This window comes from Ursus americanus, chromosome 19 (genome assembly GCF_024610735.1).
Source record: "Ursus americanus isolate L20-20 chromosome 19, mUrsAme1.1.p, whole genome shotgun sequence".
In the NCBI taxonomy this organism is placed as follows: Eukaryota; Metazoa; Chordata; class Mammalia; order Carnivora; family Ursidae; genus Ursus; species Ursus americanus.
Window position 1 is genome coordinate 22,847,608 of NC_142145.1, and position 12,220 is coordinate 22,859,827.

Consider the following 12,220-nt stretch of genomic DNA (forward strand, 5'->3'; position numbering starts at 1 on the left):
CCCCTGCTTATTCTTTCTTTCTCTCTGACAAATAAATAAAATATATTTTTAAAAATCCTAAATCTGAAAAACAAAATTATAAAGCCAATAGAAGGAAATGTAGAAGAATATTGTTAGGACACTATGGGTGGGAAAATGTTCTTTAAAAAAGATGCCAAATGTACAAATTTTAAGGGGACAAAAAAAATCCATAGATTTGATTAAATTAAATTATTTCTGTCTTATGGAGGCCATCATAAACACCACTAAAAGGCGATCAAATGGGAGAAGTTATTTGTCATATTCAAAATCAACACAAAATATTTATAATATTTTAAAAATTCCAAGATAGCTTTAAGGAAAAGACAGGAAATCCGACAGAAAACAAAATGAGCATAGGATATGATGAGGCAATTCACAGGATAAATCTGAATGACTAACAAGTCTAAGAGATGTTTAAGCTCATTAGTAATCAGCGAAATGTAAATTAAAGCTAAATACCATCTTACATGTCTCAGATTGGAAGAAAGAAAAAGGAGAATCAGATACCATTCCCTGCGGGCAGTGAGGGGGCACAGGACATTTAAGGTGCTCTTGGTGGGAGCGGAGCGCAAACCGGGCAGTCATTCAGAGAGCAGTTGGCATTACGGAAATAGGGCGAGGTATCCCTGAAACCCAGTGGTTCCACTCCTGAGCTTTCATCCTCAAAAGAGACTTAAGGCTGTTGTGATAATCGAGTGAGTTCCTTTCAGGAATCAGTCACATATTTGTTCTTCTGTCCCAACCGTTTTGGCAAACTCTTATTTCCAAGTGGCTCTCAGACATTTTCACCTGGCAGTAATGAGGTTGCCAAAAGGGCTCTAGAAATGCACTTCACACACCGAGGGATCACCAATCGCGTCCAGGTTAAATTTCTAGCAGCATCAACACTGTATACCCTTTCATCTCTACCGAAATGACAGCAGCTCCAGTCTTGACTTTCCAGATCCAGAGCCCCTCACTGTTCCTCACTTGGCTCTAAGCACGAACCACACTTGTCCCTAGGCCTCCCCAACCTCATCTACCATCATCCCTTCCTCCCAAGGCCTCACTTAGCAGAAACCACCCCCTATGGAGCTACCACTGCCACCTCAAGGGCATTTGCATTAACAGGATCTCAAAAAAAAATTGGGAAAGGGTGATGGGGAGAAATACAAATTAAAAAGGCAAAAAAAAAAAAAAGCCAAAGGAAGATATACAATGGCCGAAAGCACAGGGAAAGAGGCTCACTCGTAATAGTCTTCAGTGAGATGCAGGTTAAAACCACAATGAGGGGCCCTGGCTGGCTCAGTCGGTGGAGCTCGTGCCTCACCACCTCATGGTCACGGGTTCAGGCCCCACAATGGGTGTAGAGTTTACTTAAAAAAACCAGTAACACCACAATGAGATACCTCTTTACGGCCACGAAGATAGCTAAAATTAAAAGATTTGCCGTATTAAGTGTTGACAAGGATGTGGAACACCTGGAATACTAGCAGGAGAGTAAAATGGTGATAGTCACTTTGGGAAGCAGTTCGGCAGTATCTTAAAGAGTGATATACACATTCATCATATGACCCAGAAATTCCACTTGTAGATATTTACCCCCACCCCCACATGAAAATGTATGTCTTCACAAAGACTTGTGCACAAATGTTCACAGTAGCTTTACTCAAAATAAACAGAAAAGGAAATAAGCCAAATGTCCATCCATGGGTGAATATACGAACAGATTGTGGTAAATTCATTCAGTGGTCTACTACGCAAAAATAAAATGGCATTAATTATTGATACACGCAAAAGTGTGGTGTCTGGGCATCTATATATTATACACAGTTAAAGAATTAATTATGCTTGTGTATTTGTGGTTTGGAATATTTACACTGCAGTTCTAATATTAACTAGCCATTCCTTTTGGTGTTTCTCAGATTAATGTAGTAATAATTAGGTGGTATGGTAGCATGAATAACGGCCCAACTATGTCCCTGTCCTAAATCCCTGTAACCTATGAATATTACATTATATGGCAAGAGGGACTTTGTGGACATGATTAAGTTAAGGATTTTGAGGTGGGGAGATAATCTTGGCTTATTCTGGTGGGCCTTGAGGTAATCACAACAGTCCTCATCGAAGGGACACATGAAAAGTCAGAGAAAATGATGTCATGATGGAAGGAGAGATTGGAATGTTGCACTGTGAGGATGGAGGAAGGGGCCACAAGCCAAGGAACACCACCAGAAAGCCACTAGAAGCTGACAAAGACAAATGGATTCTTCTCTCAGAGCCTCCAGAAGAAAAGAGTCCTATCAACCCCTTGACATTAGTCCACTGATTTTAGACTTCTGGCCACCAGAACTACACAACAGTACCTTCACATTGTTTTAAGCCACTAAGATTTTGGTAATTTGTTACAGTGGCAACAGGAAACTAACACACTTAGGGTACTTGTTAAACATACAAGTTACCATCTGTCTCTCCTGTACATTCTGATTCCATTGGTCTGAGTGGGGAGCTTAGGAATCTGTTTTATAACAAGAGTCAAGGTGATTTTTATCCTCAGGTAAATTTAGAAGCTATGGCTATAGTGGACTGTGATAGCCCAGCCAGATTCCTCACCAACAATTTTCTGGTAATTAGACTCTATCTGCTTTGATTTGAATGTGGAGACATGAGCAAGAATTGACCAGTTCTGGCACTCGGTTACCCTTGAGTCTTAGACTGGTTCACAGAGAGATTCATGGCCTACATTGGCCCATCACAATCCTTCTTTGGGAATTTATACATGGAAGCCATGCTCTTTCTTTGTGCTGAGATTGCTATGCCAGGATGGAGCATCAGTCTGCCCTTGCTGGCAACCATGTTTTCTAACTACACAGAGGAAGTTCATCTGCATAAGCAAAGAGGCTCATAGAAGGCAGCAAAGCTCAAAGTTAAAAGGAGAAAGGGGGGAAAACCCTGATATCCTCTGAGCTCTGGATCCAGTTGCCTCTGATGCTCATACCATCCTTACTCTTTTGACTTATAAGAAATCAATAAATTCTGTTATTGTTTAGGCTCATTCAATTTGGTTTTAGTCCTCTGAAATACAGACTCCTATCACACTGACATGTTATGCGAAATGGATCTTTTACACGGGCTTTCTCTTCACCCGTTTCTATGCCCAACATCAAAAGCTTCATACTTGCCTGTGCCAGTACATACTTGTCGGGTCAGAATTTATATGCTAATTGCACAGAGATTTTAGTCATTCTGTCTCTGCCATTCAAGCTAACTCCTTTAGAGTATAAATACTTTCTCTCAGCCACATAGAGGCAGTCGCCTGCCCCTAGATGTTCAGGCTACTTCTCTTTCTACTTCTAATCCTGCTCCTTCTCATCTATTCAATGACAAGCAATTCTGGGAGGGTGGCTCTCTTCCAGAGAAAACAAACTACAAAACTCCCATGATTGCTTTTATTCAAAGTTCTGTCTACAGGTGCGCCTGGTTGGCTCAGTCGGTTAAGCATCTGCCTTCGGCTCGCGTCATGGTCCCAGGGTCCTGGGATCAGGATCGAGCCCCGCACTGGGTTCCCTACTCAGCAGGGAGCCTGCTTCTCCCTCTCCCCTGCTTGTGCTCTCTAGCTCTCTGTCAAATAAATAAAGAAAATCTTCAACAACAACAAAAACAACCAAACCAAAAAACCAAAGTTCTGTCTACAAAATACCTTCTGCAGCCATATTACATGGGATTTTCACAGGTATCTTTAGCCTGAAGTGAGGAGCAAAGAGATTGAGTGTTGACTAGAAGATTCTCTCCCATTATTCAAATTACTTAATAGATGATTGTTTTTGATCTTTCAATTCCCAAGTTTCTCAGTTCTAGCAATGCCGTTAAATGCTGTTATCTGCAACATTTGCCTGGTATAAATCATTGCCAGGGGGATGAGGCTGTAGCATTTACAAAATGGGATTGACCAAAGGAGACCCGGGCTTTACTGAAGACTCACCCACAGACCACTGCTGGCAAGTACTGTTTGGTTCTTAGTAGAGTCAGGCCATAAAACCTGGTGGAAGAAAGTGGGAATTCCTAACTTTTTCCTCTCCCAGCAGAATGGAAAGGGCACTGGATAGCAGTTAAGAAACTGGAGCATAGTCTTGGCTCTGCCATTTATTACCATTTAGTAAATTTAGGCAAGCCAGTTAACATCTCTTAATTCTAATTTCTTCATCTATAAAATGGAATTCATCATCTTCCCCTACCTGCCTGCCTCACTGACTGCTTATAAGCATTAAATAAGATATACAGATTAAGGTATTATTATGTACCACACAAATGTAAAGTTTAATTATGATGCCCTATTCTTATACATCTTTATTCAAATCTGGGATTGTAAGATTGTGACTATTCTAACTACCAAGATTGAAAAAGTGAATTGCTTCTCATAAATCAATTTACTTAATATCCACATGTTATAATGAGTTAGGAATTACCATATATAGAGTAGCATCAGATGTGGAACACCAGTTAGGATATTACTGTACGCAAATGGTTGAAGATTCAAAGTATGGATGTACATAACAATGTCAATAGATGCTACAAATTTCTGCAAAACATGCCTAAAAATGGTCTTCAGCAGATGCTTCTAAATTCTCTCTGGATTACAGCTTTCGAACAAAACAAGAACCCAATGGATTTGGACCAGAGATCTCTAAAACCTCCTCCACCCCCACAACTGTCTTTATTTAGTCCTAAATTTAGAGCAGATGGAGAAAGCAGCAAGCAAGACAATGCCTGCATCTGCTAATAAATTAATACTGCTGAGCCAAGCAAGTAGAAAAAGCTTGAGCAGTCTCTACATGTTAGCTGTAAAGAAGGCAAGGGCCCTGCTTTTGAGGCATTTATAATCTATATAATTTAGACATAATACTGTTTGCTAGCATTTATTGAGGACTCACTATGTTCTGGGCACTATTCTAAATGTTATACTCTTATCAGCTCATTTAAACCTGACAATGACCCTGTGAGATAGATACTACCATATTACCCAGTGTACAGAGGAGGAGAACAATGAATCAGAGATTCAGGGACTTGGCCCAATGAATCAGAGCTTAAGGGACTTTGTATGACTAGTAATACAGTTGGGATTTAAAAGATCACTCTCTTAGCCACCATGCTAAGCAGCTCTTTTAGAAAGACATAGATAGGAAGGAATAGACTGTCCTAGAACCTCATGTAATATTTACCATGTATTTTTTATTATTTTATATTATATGATTGGTGGTTGTCAGGGGCGGAAGGAGGAAAGGAGGATTTGATTTTTAATAAGTATAAAGGTTCGATCATGGAAAGTGAAAAGTTCTAGAGGTCTGTTGTACAATAACGTGTTATTAGTAATAGTTAATACTCTGATGCACACTTAAAAATTGTTAGGGCAAATTTATGTTATGTGTTTGTTGTTTTTACCATTTGAAAGAAAGAAAGAAAGAAAGAAAGAAAGAAAGAAAGAAAGAAAGAAAGAAAGAAAGAAAGGGAGGGAGGGAGGAAAGGAGAGAAGGAAGGAAGGAAGAGTAAAGCCTCATCCATTAACTGATTAATAGCTAAACAAAATACGGTATGTCCATACAATGGAATAGTTGCTATTCAGTAACAAAAAGAAACGAAGTTCTGTTACACAGATATAATATGTGTGAACCTTGAAACATGCTGAGTGAAAGAAACCAAACACAAAAGATCATACATTGTATGATTCTATTTATATGAAATGTCTAGAACAGACAAATCCATAGACACAGAGAGTAGATTGGTGGTTGCCTAGGGCTAGGGGGATGGGAAGCTAGGGAGTGATAGCTGAAGAGTGAGGAGTTTCTTTTTGAGGTGATGAAATTGTTCTAAAATTGAATGTGGTGATGGTTGTAGAACTCTATGAATATAGTGAAAGTCACTGAATTATACACTTGAAGTGAGTGAATTGTGGTATCTGAATTATATCTCCATAAAACAAAAACATTTTTAAAATTACATAGTGATTGTATTAGTTTTCTATTGCTGCATAACAAAATACCACAAAATTAGCAGCTTAAAACAACACTCATTTAGGGGCACCTGGGTGGCTCAGTCAGTTATGCATCTGCCTTCAGCCCAGGTCATGATTCCAAGGTCCTGGGATCGAGCCCCGCATCGGACTCCCTGCTCAGCAAGGAGTCTGCTTCTCCCTCTGTCTCTTCCTGCTTGTGCTCATTTGCATGTGCTCTCTCTCTGTCAAATAAAGAAATAATCTTAAAAAAAATACTCTTAAAAAAAAAAAAACCTCCTTATTATCATCTCACCATTTTGTAGATGAGAAGTCCAAGGTGGGTAGAGAGGGTTAGAGCTATTGACTGAGTTTTCTGGTCTCCCAAGTCCAAAATTAAGGTATTAGTAAGGCTGAGTTCTTATCTGGAGGCTCTGGGGAAGGAAACATTTCATTCATATTGTTGGCAGAATTAAGATCCTTGCAGTTGTAGGACTGAAGTCTTGTTTTCCAGCTGGCTGCTGGCCAGGCACCACTCTCAGGTCCTTGAATGTGGTCCTTTCCATTTTCAAAGCCAGCAATGGACTCTCAAATCCTTCTCATGCTTCGAACTTTTCTAAATTACCCTTCCGCTACTACCCAGAGAAAATTCTCTGCTTTCAAATAGCATTTCTCATTGGGTCAGATGGACACAGATAAGTTCTGTATCTTAAGGTAAACTGGTTTGGGACTTTAATCATATTTGCAAAATCCACAGCAATACCTAGATTGGTGCTTGATTGAGTAAACAGGAAATAAGAATCTCTAGAATTCTGCCTAGAATTTTTTCTTCGAACAGTTCAAAAAAGTTCCCCCTGGGTGGTTGGTTTTTTTTTTCCAGCTTTGAGATATAATTGACATACAACTCAAAAATGTTCTTAAATTTTCATTGATGTACATGTAGAAAAATGTCCAAATCACAACTTAATAGCTTATTTTCACACCAGGAAGGGACCCACGTAACTCCCACCTAGACCAAGAAACTACGGATAAATTTAGGGATAAATGGTATCTTCCAATACTGAATAGCCCAAATTTATTAACATGGTATATAGTTCCATGTATTTAAGTCTTCTTTAATATATCTCAATAATGTTTTATAGTTTTCAATTAATTTTTGCATCTCTTTCATTAGATCTATTTCTAGGTTTTTGATGGTTTGATGCTCCTGTAAATGGTTTTATTTTAAAAATTTAAATCTGTTTATTATTGGAATATAGAAACAAAATTGATTTTCCCTATACTGATTGAGTATCCAGACATCTTGCTAAGTTCACTTATAATCCTAACAAGTTATCTGCTTATTCTTTTGGATTTTTCTATGTACATAATCATATCCTCTAACAATGACAGTTTTATTTCTTCCTTTCTAATCCTTATACCTTTAATTCATTTTTCTTGCCTTATTACACAAAGACCTTCAAAGCAATGCTGTCTGTTTCTCATCCCAGGAGGAGAACTTTCAATATTTTATTATTAAATGTATATAATATTTACTCTATTATTTTGTAGACACTTATCAGATTAAAGGTATTCCTTCCTGTTCTTGATATATTAAGAGTTCTTATCATGGGGTATTAAATTTTATCAGAGGGGTCCCTGGGTGTCTCAGTTGGTTGAGCGTCTGTCTCTTGGTCTCAGCTCAGGTCCTGATCTCATGAGTCATGAAATGCAGCCCCACATTGGGCTCTGCACTCAGCAGGGAGTCTGCTTGAGATTCTCTTCCTCTCCCTCTCTCTCTGCCCCTCCCCCAACTCACATGCTCTTGTGCTCTCTCTCTCTCAAATAAATAAACAAATCTTTTTAAAAAAATTATCAGAAACATTTTTGTATTTATGGAGGTCATCTTACCACTTTTTCTCGATTTATTTTGTTAATGTTGTGAATAATATTGATTTCAAAATGTTAAATAAATCTTCCATTCCTTGAATAAACTCCTTTTGTCAAGGTGCCTTATTCTTTTTGTATATTACTGGATTCAATTAGCTAATTATTTTCCTTAGGGTTTTTTTTAAGAGAAATTAGACTGTAATTTTTCCTTTTAATTTGAGAGAGTGAGCAAGAGAGAGAGAGAGTGAGAGAGCACGAGTGGGGGGAGAAGCAGAGGGAGAGGAAGAAGCAGACTCTCCCCACTAAGCAAGAAGCCCAATGCGGGACTTGATCCTGGGACTCTGGGATCATGACCTGAGCAGAAGGCAGATGCTTAACTGAGCCAGCCAGGTGCCCTGTGAAATTTTCCTTTCTTTTAATGTCCTTAAGTTTGGGGATCAAGGTTATGTTGACTTCATAAAATGAGTTGGGAAGTATTCCCTCTTTTTCCATTTTTGGAAGTATTTTTAGAGGAAGGGTGTATTTCTTCCTTAATTGTTTAGAATGATTCACTAGTGAAACCATTTAAGCATGGAGTTTTTTGGGTTCGGGGAGTTTTTTTGTAAGAAGTGTTTTCACCACAAATTCAATTTCTTTAAAAAACAGAAAATCCGAATAGTCCTATATTTTTTCTAGCAAGTTGTGTTTTTTAGGAAGTTCTTTTAGTAATTTTATCTAAAATTACAGTTACTTATAGTATTCTTTTAACTTTTTAATATTTGTAAGATCTGTGGCAATGTCTCCTTTTTCATTTCTGATTTAGGCATAATGTTAAAAGTATTTTTAATAATCTATCATTCGATCAACTGATGAATGGATAAATAAAATGTAGTATGTCCATACAATGGAATATTATTTGGCTATAAAAGGAATGAAGTACTGATACAAGCTACGACATGGATACATCTTGAAAACATTACGCTAAATGAAAAAAGCCAATCACAAAGGACCACATACTGTATGATTCAATTTACATGAAATGTTGAGAATAGGAAAATCTATAGAGACAGAAAGCAGATTAGTAGTTAGAAAGTAGATGAGTGGTAGAAAGTAGTTTAGGGCTATGAAGTTTGGGAGGAAAGTGGATGTGACTGCCAAAGGGTACAGTTTCTTTATGGGATAATGGAAATGTTCTAAAATGGATAGTGGTGATATTTGCACAGTGAATATAAGAAAAACCACTGAATTGCATGGTATGTAAATTATATCTCAACAAAGCAGTTTAAAAAATCTGTCATTGGACAGATTTGATCCAGACTTGATTAGATCCTCCTTCAATTTTGTTCAAAGAACAGATTGGAAACTACTTATGCAATCTGCAAAAGAACTGATACCCAATCATTCATGTTTTAGCCCCAATGCCAATACTTCAATTATCCCCTTCTTTGGTATCCTGGAGAATTGTGCAATGGGCTCAGAAAGGTATTTTGCCTACACTAGTTCTCAGGAGGATTGATTATAGGAAATATTTCATATGGAAGCATGCCTGTGTATCCTTAGAAAAGTCTTTGCATATCCCTGGAGATACAAATACCCTAGTTTGAAGACCACTGCAGTAGACTATACTGCCTCTTAGCAGAGGCATGTGGGAGAAAATCAATCATGTTCCAGTATCTACTAGCTGTATGAAGATGTGTTCTACAGCAAGGCTTTTGTTGACCAATTAGGAACAGCATTTGGGTTGCTGACCCAGACGTGGGTATTTCTACGAGGTCAGCTTCAGTCTAGGATGTTTGACAGAGATATGGTCTCATTCAGACAAACCTATGATCTCTGGAAGCCACAACAAGGTAGAGAATGACCTAGACAAAATAACTTTGGTTTCATTTGGGGACACTGAACTAAATGTTGCGTAGCTCTACCTGAGGTTGCCTGAACAGTTTCTGGCAGTTACAGGGGGATTTATATAGCTGGGAAACTTGATCCCTTGCCTTTCCCCTTTTACTTTTTTGTGGGCGAATTTAATCTTTGTACCTGCCATGTCTGCTGAGTGTATAATTAGCATGCTGACATCTGAGCAACAGTGTTTTTCAGTTAGCTTTATTTAGGAGTGGAAATATTTTTTACTTTGGGTAAACTTAGGCACCCCCCTCAACTTCCTTATTATCCTGGATATGACAGCTTTTTAATCCTTAGAGTATGTCTGTCAAGGGCACAGAAATATCTATATTTAGCTGTTAGCTAAAGTTGTCCTGTTCTTTAAGATACACATGAAATTGGCTCAACAGCTCTCCTGCCTCCCCCTCCCATGGGTTACATAAAGGTCAATGCCCTCCTTAAAATTTTCTGAAAATTCCTGGGAGACTTAGGCTCTGTGTTCGCCTGACTCAAGCTCCTGTGAACTATACTAGTTTAGGGTTGTCTCATTCTCTCCCTTCTGCTCTGTCCCTTTTCTTTTTTTCTCTCTTTTTTTAAGACTTTATTTATTTGAGAGAGAGAGAGAGACAGCATGCACTAGCTGGAGGGAGAGGGAGAGAGAATCTGAAGCCAACTCTGGAGTCTGACGCAGGGCTAGATCCCACAACCACAAGATCATGACCTGAGCCGAAACTGAGAGTCGGCCACTTAACGGACTGAGTCACCCAGATGCCCCTCTGCTGCACTTTTCCACCCAGGTCAACATAATCAGGGAGTTCTGAACTTGTTCTCATTTGGTGTGTAGGGTTGAGGAGAGATTCCCTAAATCCTATGTTTCTACCAGACTTCAAAGACATTTGGGGGGAATTGGAGGGACTTACTACAAGCAACACAGACACCATAACACTGGAGGTCAGACATCTGTGTTTTTAAGGTTCTCCCAGAGTTTCCTTACCCTGCATGGGGCTCCTGATTCCTGCATGAGGCTTGGCCTTCTCTTCTCATTCTTTATTACCTTTGTTCTGACTTTCTTTTCTATGCCTAGCAAAAACCAACATCCCAATTTCTTAGGCACAGAAACTTCTTTTTCCAGCCCTTTCTCTGACTCTAGGTATCTGTCCGCATATATAGGAAAGTTAAAGCTTTAGAATTATTATTTATAAGGATTTGCCTCATTAAGATCAGACAACCATTTTCTTCCTCTCCATTTTTAGTTCAGAGAGTAAGGGTGGGGATTTTTCTTTGTTTTTAATATTGATCAGGAAAAATCTCTAGGAGAATGAGGTATTGTATCTTAATAGAATGGGATGGCAAGGAAAATTGAGCCAGTTACTACTAATTACTGAGTGATCCAGGCAATGAACTAGGAGCTAGGGCACAAAAGGCAACAAAATCAGACACAGTCCTGCTCTTGGGAAGCTTGCGGTGCTAGCAGGAAGGAGGAGCCTTAATCAAATAGGTCAAACAAAACAAAAATATATGTGCCAAACACTAGGAAGGTGGGGTACAAGTGCTGTTAGAGTAATAAGCCACCTAGTGGGAAGTCTGGGAAAGACTCTCTGGGGATGTGACTGCAGAGATGTGATCTGAAGGCCCACTAAGAGTTAACTTGTGGGAAGGAGAAAGAACATTCCAAGCGGAGGGAGTAGTTCCCCAAGACAGTGCAATAACTGAAACCTCTGACAAAGGACTAAAAGAAGGCCCATGTGGCTGGAGCTGCAAAAATGAATGGCACTGAGGAGAAAGATTAGGTTGTAAAGGGTGGGTAAGGCAAGTTTCAAGTAAGGGGATGCTAGGCTCAGATTTGCATTTTGAAAAAATCACTTGGCAGTATGGAAAAAGGATTGGGATTTTTTTTAAGGTTTATTTATTTATTTTGAGAGAGAGAGAGAGATCATGAGTGGGAGGGGCAGAGGGAGAGAGAGAATCCTCAGGCAGACTCCCTGCTGAGCATGGAGCCTGACGCAGGGCTCAATCCCAGGACCCTGAGACCATGACTTGAGCCAAGATCAAGAGTCGGCTGCTTAAAAGACTGAGCTAACCAGGAGCCCCAGATTGGAATGTTAAAAAGGCTTCAGAGGAACTGTTAAATACCTGGAGCACCCATGTGGAAACCAGCAACTGATATGATTATTTGGAGTAGAATAATCATATCTATGTGTTTTAATATAATTTTTAAACTAAATGAATATATACACACATAAATCGTTCAAAATAGTAAACAGAACTAGTACTATCAGGCTTATAAAAAACAGTAGTCCTCCAACCATCCCTCCTCATACCCCTTGCACCTTCTGCTATGGATCCCTACCTCCACTCTTTTTTTATTTATTCGACAGGATAGAGACAGCCAGCGAGAGAGGGAACACAAGCAGGGGGAGTGGGAGAGGAAGAAGCAGGCTCATAGCGGAGGAGCCTGATGTGGGGCTCGATCCCATAACGCCGGGATCACGCCCTGAGCCGAAGGCA